The sequence below is a fragment of the Lampris incognitus genome, chromosome 3, assembly GCF_029633865.1.
Source record: "Lampris incognitus isolate fLamInc1 chromosome 3, fLamInc1.hap2, whole genome shotgun sequence".
Classification (NCBI taxonomy): domain Eukaryota; kingdom Metazoa; phylum Chordata; class Actinopteri; order Lampriformes; family Lampridae; genus Lampris; species Lampris incognitus.
In genome coordinates this window covers 9,044,672-9,060,255 of record NC_079213.1, presented here as the reverse complement: position 1 = coordinate 9,060,255, position 15,584 = coordinate 9,044,672, and the positions used below count along the sequence as shown (strand labels likewise).

Below are 15,584 nucleotides of genomic sequence, written 5' to 3'. Positions count from 1 at the left end.
CTATCAAAGTTACTCGTGGGATGTAATGTGTAAACACACACACACACACACACAAGGGAAGCAGAACTGTGGCCAAGTTCCTTGGCCTTCGTTTCGACACGGATCAAGCCGAGGAGAAGCCCATGATCTGCCTCAGTGTTGGTTCATTTCCTACATTTTACGGGTGTGACAAAAACAGTTGGAAGTGGAACAGCTCAGAATCCACTTCCATTTTTTTTTCACGTTTTTGAGTTTGGATAATTTATTCCTTCCTCACGTTTTTAGTCTTGTTTTTAGGTGGAAAACTGAAAAGGTGATTAATGCTCTACGATTTTCCCCTCAGTATTTCTATGTCGGCTCAGACAAACCCTGAAAGCAGAACAAACTGGAGACAGAGAAATATGACCCCTGAGACATTTTACACACTGTAATTTGAATAGAGATGATTTATTGACAAGTAATACAGAATGTGTTGGTCTCCTGCACCGACTCAGGTTCAGTCTGGTTTTTCAGTCTTTACCATCCTGTAAAACACTGAGGACTGGACTGGGAAATACTGGCCCTGTGATGGCCTGGCAGCCTGTCCAGGGTATCTCCCTGCCTGTTGGCCCTGTGATAGCCTGGCGGCCTGTCCAGGGTGTCTCCCCACCTGCCGCCCAATGACTGCTGGGATAGGCTCCAGCATCCCCGCGACCCTAAGAGCAGGATAAGCAGCTTGGATAATGGATGGATGGATGGATGTAAACCCATGTTAAAATGTTGAAATCAATCGCCCTGGTCAATCAGTTTGATAGGGAAAAGCCTCCGAAGTCTGTTAAAAAGAAACATTCGTTAAGAAATCGCCGGTTTGAATCCCCATGTTACCTCCGGCTTGGTCGGGCGTCCCTACAGACACAACTGGCTGTGCCTGCGGGTGGGAAGCCGGATGTGGGTATGTGTCCTGGTCGCTGCACTAGCGCCTCCTCTGGTCGGTCAGGGTGCCTGTTTGGGGGGGAGGGGGAACTGAGGGGAATAGCGTGATCCTTCCTATGTCCCCCTGGTGAAACTCCTCACTGTCAGGTGAAAAGAAGTGGCTGGTGTCTCCACATGTATCGGAGGAGGCATGTGGTAGTCTGCAGCCCTCCCTGGACCAGCAGAGGGGGGGGGGGGGGGCAGTGACCGGGACGGCTTGGAAGAGTGGGGTATTCGGCCAAGTACAATTGACAATTGGGGAAAAATAAAATAATAAACGCGAAAAAATCGTTGCAGGGAGAAAATCAAGAGTTTTACATCAACATGTGAAGTCCCTGATCAACGAAAGGACATTTCTAACGACTGGATCCTGTATAGAATTATTTTGATTGAGCCAACATCCATACAGTATATACTGCTTTTGAAAAGTCCACCGAAGGAGAACTTTGTGCAGATTTGCGTTTTGCGCAAACCAGGCGGACCGTCTTAGATGCGGTACTGACAATGCAGCGATGCCTCTTTTGTTCACTCACTTGTAATCAATCCGTCTGTGAAATTGAAAGTCGTGGTTTTTACATACGGCCAGTCTGAGCCATTAATTACAACAACATGCATCTACGCCAGACTACCAGAGGAGGCACATCCATCCTTCTGCATCTGTCTGGACTGCATACAGGCAGACAAGATGGAAGACCTGGACACCACCCAGTGATGCATTTACCAGGTTTGAAAAAAAAAACACACAAAAAACAAACAAACAAACAACGTCTTGGCACATGCTCAATAATCCAGGTAAGAACATCAAAGACGGTTGAATCAGTTCATCTGTATACAATGTTTATCCAGATGAACAGATTCAACCTCCTTTGACCAAACAAACAACTTTGAACTTGAACATCTGGCTGTTTTTACTGGCTTGGATAATAATGTTTGATACTGTATGTTTCAAAACCTCTTTATAATGAACACATCCTGGATGCTGCTGGACCCCCCAAAAAAAGGTGTTTCTGTTCCTACACACACACACACACACACACACACACACACACACACACACACACACACACAGTCTTGTTTTTGCATTGCACACTTGGCTGCATGCAAAGCACATTTCAGTGCATTTAATGTAAATAAATATACCATCCACACAACACTGGACTGCTCCTGCATTGCCTCCATGATATTAGAAACCCTCATTTATTTAAAAAAACAAAACAAAAAGTTAATACGAACACATCTTGGGAAACAACACTGAAAATACTTTGGTTAAGTGGCATTCATAAGCCCTGCAGTTCTGTCTGTACATGTGTCTGTGTCCCGTTGGTACTTTTATATTAATATATTCCAAATGAGAGCCTTCAGTCCACGTGAGTGAGGGCCACATCGCTGTTTTTCACTGTTGCTACTCAACTGTGGTTGTTCTAATTTGGAGCTCATGTCAAACCACCGCAGGCAGAGCCCTGCAGACCTCCCATCAACTGTATTTTAGTTCCAAACATCAACTGAGAGACACGAGAAAACGCCATCCTGCAGGCAAACAAGCTGATGAACCTGATCCAGAGGGAAGATCAACTGCGGCAGCACACATGCTTACCATGCAATGCTCCTTAACCTCCTCTACACTGACTGACGGCTAGGTGGCGGCTAAAAGTCTAGCAAGCATGGCTGGTGCTTGGGTCTACTGTTACCAATAGGCTCAAACTGAGTGAGGGAGACCCGACACACAACAGTTTAAAATTCAACATGGATTTATTTAACAACATTAGATCAGAACAAATCAATGTCCACATGAAAACCAGAGAGGATCGGTGTCAGTCACAATACCAAAACTGAACTTAGGAGAGAAACTCTCTGGCTGTGTCTCAATACTCACTTCCCTCATACTCGTACTGCATGCAAACAGTACTACATACTGTATAGTGAGTACTAGTCCATCACAATCTGTCTGGTATACAGCAGTGTCGATTTTGTACATGAAAACCTGGACAATAAGTATTCGATGACAACACCTTTCAGAAATCTGATAACAAAATCAGAATCAGGAACACTTTGTCGTTTCATTTCATGCACTTGCTGTGAAATGAAATGAAACAAAACATCGTTTCCACCCAGCCCACAGCAGTACAACATAAAGATAAAAACACATATCCAAAAACTGCATGAACTACAAGAACACATACATATATTCAAACTATCACATATATTCAAACTAAACAACAACAAAAAAAATCACTGTCCAGGAGAACAAACGCCAGCCAGGATGACTGTCAGAACTGCCGGTCTGCATGGGCTAGCAGTTAGCCTAGCCTGCCCCGCTTCCATGTCCTGTCAGACTGCCCTCGGTGTTACCTCTTCAGGCGCAGCTCCAGTCAGGGCCATGGTCCCTGGGCCCACAGGAAGCAGCAGACCAAGCTTCCTCAGCCGATCCAACACTAGCTCTCCCAGCCAAACACCTACGACACACCTCCCCACACGCCATATGACACTAAAAACACAGTCAAGGCTAGGTGAGGCCACCGCCAGACCGCCCTCGGTGTTATCGGAACTGCCAGTCTGCATGGGCTAGCAGTTAGCTTAGGCTTCCCCTATTCTGCATCCTGTCAGACCGCCCTTGGTGTTTCCTCTTCAGGCACAGCTTCAGGCAGGGCCGTGGTCCCTGGGCCCACAGGACGTAGCAGACCAAGCTCTCCCAGCTGATCCAATGCCAGCTCTCCCAGCTATCAAACAAAGATAAACTTAGATGCAGACGTGGACAAAGACACTGCATGGACGGTACTGGGTGAGGCTACCGCAAACATGAATTTGCGCCACCATCTTCCCACACCATTACTGGGTGAGGCCGCTGCAAATGTGAATGTGTGCCGCCATCTTGGAAAATGGTTATGACTATTCCTTGCTTTTTTCCCCAATGGTTTTATCAATTCAAAATATATTGATATTAAAATCACATCTCACATGTTATTCGGGGCTTCTGACAACTTTCACAGCTTTCAGTTTGTCAAAAAAAAAAAAACCTTATTAAGTTTCATCAGATCCCTCAGGATAGAGGTCAGTTTTATTGCCTTAATCCTGAAAATTTCCAGATGATATTTTCAATAGCTTTTTCAGTGCAAAATATATTCCTATCAAGTCACCTCTCATATGTTATTCAGGTCCTCTCACAAGCCCTGAATAAGTGACATAAGATCCCCAGTGTGATGACACACAATGGGATGTGAGAAGCACTGAGGACATTGGACAGAGCGTGGGACAAAAATACCACACAACTAAGCCTGCACCAAGAAGGTTCAAAATCAAAATCAAAATCAAAATGCAAATATGGAACAGGATAAAGCCAGACTTGGGATGCTCCAGACTAAAAAGCATGTGGACAAAGTTATTCATAAAAAAATTCCAGGAACACAACCCTTGTACTCTGGTTTCTAAATATAACCACATTAGAAAATTGGGCGGCATGGTGACGCGGTGGTTAGCACTGTCGCCTCACAGCAAGAAGGTCCTGGGCTTGAACCAGGGGGTTGTCCAACCTTGGGGGTCATCCCAGGTGGTCCTCTGTGTGGAGTTTGCATGTTCTCCCTGTGTCTGCGGTGGGTTTTCTCCGGGTGCTCTGGTTTCCCCCATCATCAAAAAGACATTGACCCTTGACCAAGGCAATGGAAAGAAGAACTGGAGTTGGTCCCCGGGCGCTGCAGCTGCTCAGTGCTCCTAGCTGCACAGCTAAGATGGGTTAAATGCAGAGAAAAATGTCCCTTTGGGGATCAATAAAGTATATCAAAAATAAAAATAAATAAAAATGCCACAGCAGGAAACAATCATATGCCTATGTTAACATCAAGGCAGTGTGTGTTCATTTTCCACCTGCACAATAACCTACCAATTCGACCTCCAACAAAAACAACCTCAAGACCTCTAAATTCTTAACTACTGGAGTGACATGGCTTGGCAAGGTACAACACCAGATGTAGGCCTGCCTTAAGCTCTGCCGATGAGACAAGATCGCAAAAGCCCTAGTCAATAAAATAAGCGATGCTTTAATTGTCCCAGGATTCTTCTGGAGAGTTTATGGCAGATGATATCAGTTGCAACCATGTGTTAAAGGCAAGTTCATCAGAGTAAAAAATTAAAAGCTGAAAAGACTAATATCGTACACAATCGAGAAGACTTATATCGAGTTCCCATTTTGCTCAGGAGAAGGGAAACGGTGGTGGGGGCGTAATACTGGAGTTCTGGAATAGATGTTAAAAAAAGCGACACAAAAACAGAAACCTACAAAGTGGTTGTTGTTTGGTTATCTATTTATTGCATATATATTATTGTATTGGACAGCTATGGTCAATACATTTTAATGATTAATTGTTTTTGAGGCCTAAAAGAAACTCCACAAAACGATGCCAGCACCTCAGTAAAGAGACACACACTGCGGAAAGTTCTGGAGCCTCTGTTAAGATGTGCAGAGCATAATTTTGGAATGAATTGTCTTTCAACCCAACCCTGCTGTCCTGATAGAACTGAAGTCTTCCAGGATGACAATGTCCTTATGTCCAACAGTGACGGTCACAAGCAGGGTTTCATGAGTGTGAAAATGACGTAAGCCCAATAGGGGTGTAAGAAAATATTGATACACTCGAGAATCGCGATGTCATCGATTGTGATACTGTATCAATTCTCAAAAATCACGATATCGACTTTTAAATATATACATGAACAGGTTCGTGACAAGCATTTAGTGTTGTGTGTAACCCCACGACCACTAGGTAACAGTGTTGTAATCTATCTTCAGCCATTTGACTCTTCCACTCCAACCCCACAACGTAAACTGAGACAAGAAGTAGCATAAGCACAGAGAACACAGGCCTATGATATCGCAATATAGCGCCTTTCTTACAGTATCGCAATATATCGCGATATATTGCGACAAAGCAAGAGAGGCAAGATTGAGATGGTTTGGACGTGTGGAGGAGAGATGCTGGGTATATTGGGAGAAGGATGCTGAATAATGGAGCTGCCAGGGAAGAGGAAAAGAGGAGGTTTATGGTTGTGGTGAGGGAGGACATGCAGGTGGCTGGTGTGACAGAGGAAGATGCAGAGGACAGGAAGAGATGGAAACGGATGATCAACTGTGGCGCCCCCTAACGGGAGCAGCTGAAAGTAGAAGTAGCAGAGGGATTATTGAACTGATGTCTGATTTAAGACTTTTTAACAGCCAGGGAAACTCATAAAGTAGATGTGAAACAGTTAAGAGGTGGTTTGAAGTTGCTATGTTGAAAACTGACAGCTATATTGTAATATATTGTGTACATAAAGTGTAGGCCAGTGGCAATCCAATGGCTGTGAAAGGTAGAGGGACAATTATTAATCATAGAATAATTGGTCTGAGTTGTTTTGACAAATAAAAAAAGGTTATAGCAAGTTGAATATACGGCAATAGCATGTTTATGACTGTCCCTAGACACTCCTGTAGAGAAGCGCTACTTAGACTGTTAATCAACGAAGTTAATTTACGAATCGGTCACAAGCGCTGATGCTGTTGAATTGAACAAGACTGTGGAACATTTTCCTCTACAATAGAAAACTAACCTGAAAACAACCGGTTCAGTTTACATGAAGCTAATGAGGTCAGAAGGGGAAACTACCAGAGAACAACGAATATGAAACTAACTTCACTGCGATTGGAGAAACAGCGGCTGGCTGGACACAGCCGTCTCCATGGTAACCTGTCAGCTTAGTGTCCAGATTTTTCAGCAAAAATAGTGCACATCCTGGCACTTTCAGGATACCACATTCTTTTGTACTACTAACATTTTAACCTAGTATTAAAAAAAACTGTGTACTATATAATACATACTATTGCAGTAGTATTTGGATGTAGCCATTATGTAAGGCCTGGCATGGCTCTCCTTTTCTTTTTAATCGGTCACACCTGCTCTCAGGAGATGTCAATCAAAACTGAATCCGTTAAATCTGTTCCTCAGGTATGCAAGAAACTACCACACAAACAAACAGGCTGGCAGCTGTTTTTGTGTATTTCACATGTTGCACACGACAAGAGCATCGTTGAAATGTCACGAGTGTCTACAGTAGTAGTGTGAAACATGTTAGTGTCGGGCATCCGAGTAGCGTAGTGGTCTATTCCGTTGCCTACCAACATGGGGATCTGTGGTTCGAATCCACGTTACCTCCAGCTTGGTCGGGCATCCTTAGAGACACAATTGGCCGTATCTGCGGAAGGGAAGCTGGATGTGGGTATGTGTCCTGGTCGCTGCACTAGCGCCTCCTCTGGTTAGTCAGTTGGGGCGCCTGTTCGGGGGGAACTGGGAGGAATAGCGTGATCCTCCCACGTGCTACGTCTCCCTGGTGAAACTCCTCACTGTCAGGTGAAAAGAAGCGGCTGGCAACTCCACATGTATGGGAGGAGACATGTGGTAGTCTGCAGCCCTCCCCGGATAGCAGGGGGGGTGGAGCAGTGACCGGGACGGCTCTAAAGAGTGGGGTAACTGGCCATGTACAATTGTGGAGGAAAAACGGGGGGGGGACAAAACATGCTAGGGTCATCAAGCAGGAAGATAAAAGCCCACATCGAAAACACGACAATCTGAACTAATATCAGATTAACGTGTCTAATGAAACTAAACTAGGAACTAGTCGAACCAGAGAAACCAATGTGAACTAAACCAATGTGAACTAAACCAATGTGAACTAAACCAAAGAACGGACCTGAAAAGTTTTTGGCACCTAAAAAGAGCTGAACTGAAAGGAAGCAAGTAAAAGCAAAAGGAATTAGTCTTGGTGGGAGGTTCAATAAAAACACACAAGACCACAAACACAACTTTTTTAATGTACACCAAAGTACAAGAGTATCTGCAGGCCTACAAACATCTAAACCAGTAATGAATTAAAGAATAATAAATGGCCTTCTGTAAAGAGTGCAACCATTAAACTTAACAATCACAATTTCAACAACTGAAAAGAAACCAACACACTGTACAGTGAAACTCTGCTGCACACATCACTGAGTACTGCACGTTTAAGAAACATTTTCCACTGGCAAGGCACTTAGCAATAGTAAAGCTACGCTACTCCAGTGCCAGGGAAAACGTGGGTGTCTGTGTTTGGAAAAGGCAGTCTAAAGTGTTTTTGCCTCATTGGCAGGCTGACCTTCCATTCAGCCGAACTAAAACGGAGTCGTTCTGCTTCTGGCTGACAGACAGAAAAGTTCAAGGATAATGAACTGAAGTGTGATTGGCAGTCGCACACTGTTCCTAATGACCCAGAGATATGTGCAGACATGCATTTCTGTGTGTGTGTGTGTCTGTGTGTTTCTGTCTATGTGCTGTCTGTGTGTGTGTATGTATGTGCATGTTCACATATTTGCATGTTCATGTGCACGTGTGTGTGTGTGCATGCACGTGTTCACACACCTACATGTGTTTGTCTCTCTGTGCACATGCCTGAACACATGTGCATGTGTGTTCGCGTACATGTTTCTGTGTGTGTGCGTGTTTTGTCTGTTTTTGGTGTATCACTTCCATCCTGATCTTCTGGTTCATTGAGAGTTCTGGTCTCACGGCATTCTGAGTACCAGCCAAGTGAAACTGCACCAGCTCCTAATTTCGCTTTTACCCATGATCCCCCTGGGCAGATACATTGATGAGCCAAAACATTATGACCACCTGCCTAATATGCTGTTGGTCCTCAATGTGCCGCCAAAACAGTGCCAACTCGCTGAAGCATGGACTCCACAAGACCCCTGTAGGGTGTTCTAGGGTATCTTGCACCAAAACATTAGCAGCAGATCCTTCAGGCCCTGTAAGTTATAAGATGGAGCCACCGTGGATAGGACTTGTTGGTCCAGCACATCCCACAGATGCTCAATGGGATTGAGATCTGGAGAATTTGGAGGCCAGGGCAACACCTTGATCACTTCATCATGTTCCTGAAACCATTCCCAACAAATGTGTGTAGTGTGGCAGGCTGCATTATCCTGCTGAAAGAGGCCACTGCCATCAGGGAATACCATTGCCATGAAGGGGTGTACTTGGTCTGCAACGATGTTTAGGTAGGTGGCTTGTGTTCTGCAACTGGTGCCACAGCAGACCTTCTGTCAGTTCAGACCAGATGGGATAGCCTTCGTTTCTCTCATACATCAATGAGCCTTGGGCGCCCAACCCCGTTGCCAATTTGTGTTTTGTCCCTCCCCGGACCAGTCGGTAGGTACTCACCACTGATGACTGGTAGCACCCCACAAGCCTTGCCGTTTCAGAGATGTTCTGACCCAGTTGTCTGGCCATAACAATTTGGCCCTTGTCAAAGTCACTCAGGTCTTTACTCCTGCCCATTTCTCCTGCACCCAACACATTGTCTATGAGAACTGACTGTTCGCTGACCATCTAATCTACCCAGACCTTGACATGTGCCCTTGTTTGGAGATGATCAATGTTATTCGGTTCACCTGTGAGTGGTCATGTTTTGGCTCGTCAGTGTATATTTTATTGATAACTCTGGGGTGAAAATGGCACGGAGTCGATTCCGTTGCTTTCAGGCAAAATCTGGACTGAGACACTCTATTCTCCAGTAAAAACTATTTACAATGTGCCTTTGAGGAAGGCTCTGTGGAGGAATGTGAATTTCTCGAAATAACCTAAGCATGGAGTATTTTCTTAGAAAAATACGAGAAGAAGACGAATACAAAGATGAAGAAGAAGAAGAAGAAGAAGAAGAAGAAGAAGAAGAAGAAGAAGAAGAAGAAGAAGAAGAAGAAGAAGAAGAAGAAGAAGAAGAAGAATACACGAGCCAAGTACATAATTTAGAAATAATTTGTACCGGTAAACTGCTAGTAAGAGAAGCAACTTCTGAGCCGTCCTACAAAAGACGAACAGACCTAAATTTTGTTTATTTTAAGGTTCAGGACCATATTAAACGTACACGTGTGTGTGTGTGTGTGTGTGTGTGTGTGTGTGTGTGTGTGTGTGTAAACCCTACCTCACACAGCCCTTCCTGTAAGTGTAACTGGTGTATTTCTTCCAGAAAGCTTCTTGGGTGAGCAGGAACACTGTCAGCTCTGGCATTCTATGATTGTTAAAGGACAGAGAGAGAGATTCTTTGATTTTAACGACACTTTTATAAAAATTCAAAATGTTACAAAACAACAGTAATAAACAGGATAAAACCCGACACAGTCAGTGACATAAGATTCACAGAATCCAAACCATCTCACTACACTCCCAAAGATCAGCTCATAATTCACAACACAGCAAAGCACATTTTTTACAACACCACACACTGCAAAAAATTTCCAGATTTTTCATCATTCTGTAACAATAAGAATCGACTTTTAAACGAGTTTTTAACATTTTTACAAACACAAAGACAGCATCATCATCCCCAGCTTTCTCCATTCTGTTTCTTCTGCTCAGATACACAGCCGTCTTTGCCCTCCCCAGAATGACATTAAAAAGCTGGCATTTGACCTTGTTTTTATGAGAGTAACTGTGGCACAGAATGTACATGGGTTTAGGAAAGACTTCCCCAAACAATCCAAAAACATTTTCCAGCATTGTAAAAAGTGCCAGCAATGGACAACATTTCATGAAACAATGAAAAACAGTATAACAAAACAGGCAATCATGGCTAGCATCAGAATTAATGACAGAGACAAAAGCATTAACAGCCACGATACCATGTAAAACCCTCCACTGCAGGTCTGCAGCTCTTTTGATCAATGGTGGTTTGTACAGCGCTCTCTACTCAGGTCCAGCACTGTCCCTCAGACCTAAGTGAACTCCCCATGGAGTGTCAGTTTTACCATTTAATTTGTCCCTGTGCAAAACTTTAACAAACATCTTATACATTGACCTTCTATTTGGATCTTTAAAAGAAAACTCGGAGGAATTCCCACATTTTAAAAAAGGTCCTGTACAGTCCTTAAAATCTGGGGAAACATTCATTAAAGGGAAAACATCATTCTCATCAGGTTTCACAGAGCCATTATAATACTGATTCAACAGTGTTGGCTCACCACTTGTGAGAGCTTCTCTCCATTTATTAATTAAGCAGCAGAGTGATAACTAACACGAGTCGATCTCAGCTCTAAGCAGGAGGCAAGTGGAGCTGCACTGTGCATGTTTGGACCTGCAAACTGAACTACATGTCCCACAGTCACCACATTAGACACACAGAACCACCTCAGCAGAGTCGGCCCAAAATGACAGACTGAACTGAAACTGGTGCCATATATGATTGGTTCCTGGAGAAGCCAGAACACTGAGCTGTGTTGTCTGTCTCTCTTTTTTAAACAAATTCTACACCTTGAACAGTCCACGATAGAATTCAGGTAGTTCCTTGACGTTATGCTGCCTTAAGTCCGTCAAAAACAAAGATCTGTTCAGTCCCAGTCCACCTAGGTGACTCATAATGGTGCAAGCCAGCAACTTCTGCACTAACTCAGTAGGACCGCACAGAAACCTTTGTCGGAACTGCTTTGAGCTGGGTGCTGCAGTCCCGGTTTGCTCAGGGCTCTGTGCTGCAGTCTCATCCTCATTTGACTCAGTAGTTGGCTTCTCCGCACAGGAACGGATAAGGTGACCCTCCATTCCACAGCCAAAATATTTCATTTTCTCCTAAGATACATAAACAGTCTACTCTGAACTTCAACATCAAATTTAACTCCTCAGTGTTGTTCTTCAGAGCCATAAAGACCTGCCTTCTGACGGAAACATGTTTTAAATGTGGAGATTTACAGCTCAGAGGAATCAGTTTTATCGGGGACATTAATGGTCCATGTCGCGCCGTTCTCTCTGCAATGTTTTGTTGCTAATGAATGGAGGGGCTTTGGACAAAATGATCTTTTTGGCCGGACTAACCAGCGGCCCCACCTGAACGAAGGTGTCTTGGATTACCACGCCTTGCCCAACAACCACATTAACTTTATTAACACTATCCAGAAAAATAATGATTCCACGAACACCTCAGTGGCTCACCTGGTATAGCGTGTACCCCATAAGGCTGAGTTCCTACCGCAGAGGCCTGGGTTCGAATCCAGCCCAGGCCCTTTGCTGCATATCATCCCCTCTCACTCCCCTGCCTTTCCTGTTTCTCTCTTGACTATCGTTGCCAAATAATGGTGGAAAATGCCAAAAAAAAAAACAAAAAAAAATTCTTACAAAAATAAAAATAACGACTCCAGTATTCATTCTAGATGCGGACTTTACACTGTCATAAGCAACAATTTCACCCATCGCTAAACTGCAGTCTCCCACAGAGCAACTGAAAGTCGGACCGAGTTTAACTCTATGTCGGCGTGTGAGCTCCTCCAACCCCACGCCTCCGACTTCACGAGTCTGCATGACTCACAGCCGGGCCGGTCGAAACCGCTCCGGAATCAAAAACACCGCTACAACAGTAAAACACAAATCCAAAGAAACAATTCAAGACAGACAAGATAGAAAACGCACACACGCTGAAATGCGCACTCACTCTCACCGTCTCCCGCTCCCAACATGCACTCCGAGACAGAGAGGTCATGAACGGGGACAATAGAGAGGTTGTGACAGAGGACAAGGCAAAATCCAGAAAAAGAGAGACAGAGACAGACAGAGAGACTGGGTAATGATGGAGGTGGAGTGTGTGTGTGTGTGTGTGTGTGTGTCTCCACTCAACTGACCTCTACTGTCAAACAGGACTGAAGGGCTCTCTGCCTCTCTCTGTCTGTCTGTCTGTCTGTCTGTCTCTCTCTCTCTATGGCTCACCACTTCATTTTCAGCTGTATCATGGCATCTCTCCCATCATGCCTTGCACCCTTCCTCTGCAGTTTAGCAGGCAGGAATTGATGGCCTCTGCCCACTAGAACAACAATAGTGCGGACAGGAAGTGTGTATGAATTAACGAGATATGCCATCTAATCTATAAGTGATTTAAGGGCGGCCGGCCTCACAGGGTTCAGCTACTGTAAAACCTTACAGTCAAAGAAACATTTTGGCATCAAAACCTGAAGTACTCTATTCACCAAGAACAAAACACGCAGAGGAATTCCTCTTCATGACGTGCAGAGGTGTACTGACATCTTACGTTGGGACACTGTACATATACACAGACGTTAGAAGAATTGCTGCTATAGTGCCTTTTTGGGCCCACAGATGAATTATGGGTAAAAAGAAACTGTTCCGAGTGGGAACCATTGCAAGAAGACGCATGTTTCTGCACTTGATGCTCATGTGCGGTAAACATTTGAGTGGAGCCTATAATGCTTCATGTCTCAGATTATAACTGGTCTTCCAATATGTCAGCAGGTCTGTGGCTATAACTCCATGAAAGTGCTCATGGGAAAATGACCACATCTATCATTCTATCTCGTCTATTCACGTGTCTTCTCTTCAAAGGAGTTGAATCAAGTGCAACTGGACTTGGTATATATCCGTGAAGACGTTTCGCCTCTCATCCAAGAGGCTTCCTCAGTTCGTGCCTTTCTGACTAGACCAAGCTAGTCTGACTGGCTGGTGATGAAACTCAGATATTTATCCTCTTTGGAGTCGTTATCAGAGCTATTGATATGCGTGGCTCTTTGTGATCCTATGTTAAGCAGCGACGGTCGTTATCACAGCTATTGATGTGCGTGGCTCTTTGTGATCCTATGTTAAGCAGCGACGGTTGTTGGGGGTGTTACAGCATACACCAGATTGCATGCTGTACAGTGCAATGAGGATTGCACTGACCTATACATAGGAGAAACCAAACAACCACTACACAAACGGACGGCCCAACACAGAAGGCCAAACTCCTCAAGACAAGACTCAGCAGTTTATCTACACCTAAAGGAGAAGACACACTCCTTTGAGGACAGTAATGCACAAATTTTGGACAGGGAAGATAGATGGTTTGAAAGACGGGTGAAGGAAGCCATCTATGCGAAACTGGAAAAACCATCCCTCAACAGAGGAGGAGGTCTGCGACACCAAATATCGCCCACTTACAATGCCGTCCTTTCATCTCTACCCAGGAGACTCAAGAAGCCTAGCCTCCAAGAACAACAGTCGGTCGCTAACGGCTCCGACGACTCATGACCACTGAATGGAGCACTAACAAAGTCGGAACTAACACCCCCAACAACCGTCGCTGCTTAACATCGGATCACAAAGAGCCACGCACATCCATAGCTCTGATAACGACTCCAGAGCGGATAAATACTGAGTTTCGTCACCAGCCAGTCAGACTAGCTTGGTCTAGTCAGAAAGGCACGAACTGAGGAAGCCTCTTGGTTGAGAGGCGAAACGTCTTCACGGATATATACCAAGTCCAGTTGCACTTGATTCAATTCCTTTGGATAACCATGACCTGGATGAATGAGAACATTCACAGACGTGTCTTCTCTTCACTCAATCTGCTCGCTTTGGTTGATTTTGTTACTTAAGAAAGATAATCGAAAACGTTAATTTATCAAAGACCCGACGCACAATTACTGAACATCCGTTATCGCAATATCTCTTCACAAAACCATGCACAGCCTTTTGCACCGCATGCCAAATTGTGAATAAACTAATTTTTTTGTTTCTTTCTTGCCGTACTTCATGTTGACTTATTGTGTATCTATAAGAATCGTGGGCCGTAAGCCAGTTTAAAAAAAAAATACAAACACAAACCAAAATAGCTATTACAAATAATTGGCACGAATTTAAGACATTGCAGCACGTTGAGTTTGACTGGCGCCATTGCGGAGAGCGTGCATCACTATCGCCCCCTGGAGGATGTTTGGATGCAGATGTAATTCAATCAATCAATCAAGTTGCATTTTTTATAACGCTTTTCTAGCCGCAACAGCCAAGTGCATCAGTAAACCTGGGCTCTGTGTGTGTGTGTGTGTGTGTGTGTGTGTGTGTGTGTGTGTGTGTATACATACACATAGGGTGTTGTGATGCATCTAGTGCAGCAGTGTGTAGTTGGAGGGAAGGTGCATGGGTTCTTCCAACCCGCTTGTGTCCTTCCTGCCCTTAGCTTGCTGCCGCTGGCTAGCCTTTGTGGCGAATAGGGAAGCATGCTAGCGTGTAAGCCTTCCCTTGCCAGTACATAGCCTCTCCTTCACCAAGACTCCTGCCAGGCCTCCCCGTGGCCACACATGGTAACTGGGGTCTTGCGGCCCCAGGCTAACTTGGCAGGGGATCTCGGAGCAGCAGTGGGCCCCAGAGATATGGTGTGCAGGCCCACCCTGGTGGACACGCCCTGGCACCTATCAACCACTGCCCCGCTGCCTTGTGGGTGAGTCTGGAAGACATAAGGCTAAGGGAGCTCACCCCAACAGAAAAGCAAGCTGTGGTGGCACGCTTCGAGGCGGTTTCCGAAAAACTGGATTTCCGGCAGCCCCCTGCAGTTGTGTGGAGGTGCCGGTCGTCTAGGGATCCCCCTTGCCATCGGATCCATCTCCTCTACAATCAAGTCATGTGGCGTTGGGAGAAGCGCACCTCCCCATGCCACTTTAAAAACCACCTCTGCGCAGGTATCTTCTGCTATCTGAGTCCTCAAAGGACCCACAAATAGAAGAAGATGGTCATCATCGGGCACGATGGACAACCAGCAAGCAAAAGTGTGTGTGTGTGTGTGTGTGTGTGTGTGTGTGTGTGTGTGTGTGTGTGTGTGTGTGTGTGTGTGTCCTCGAATATGATGCAGGG

The 15,584-nt window shown here is 44.9% G+C and overlaps 1 long non-coding RNA gene across 1 annotated transcript in view; it reads right to left on the bottom strand.

Annotated features, from left to right (window-relative positions):
• Window positions 1-15,584, bottom strand: part of LOC130110758 (uncharacterized) — a 116,118-nt gene that overhangs the window by 26,258 nt on the left and 74,276 nt on the right. Inside the window, exon 3 of the long non-coding RNA XR_008810060.1 lies at window positions 9,910-9,996. This is a non-coding gene — a long non-coding RNA (uncharacterized LOC130110758). The remainder of the gene's footprint in view (window positions 1-9,909; window positions 9,997-15,584) is intronic.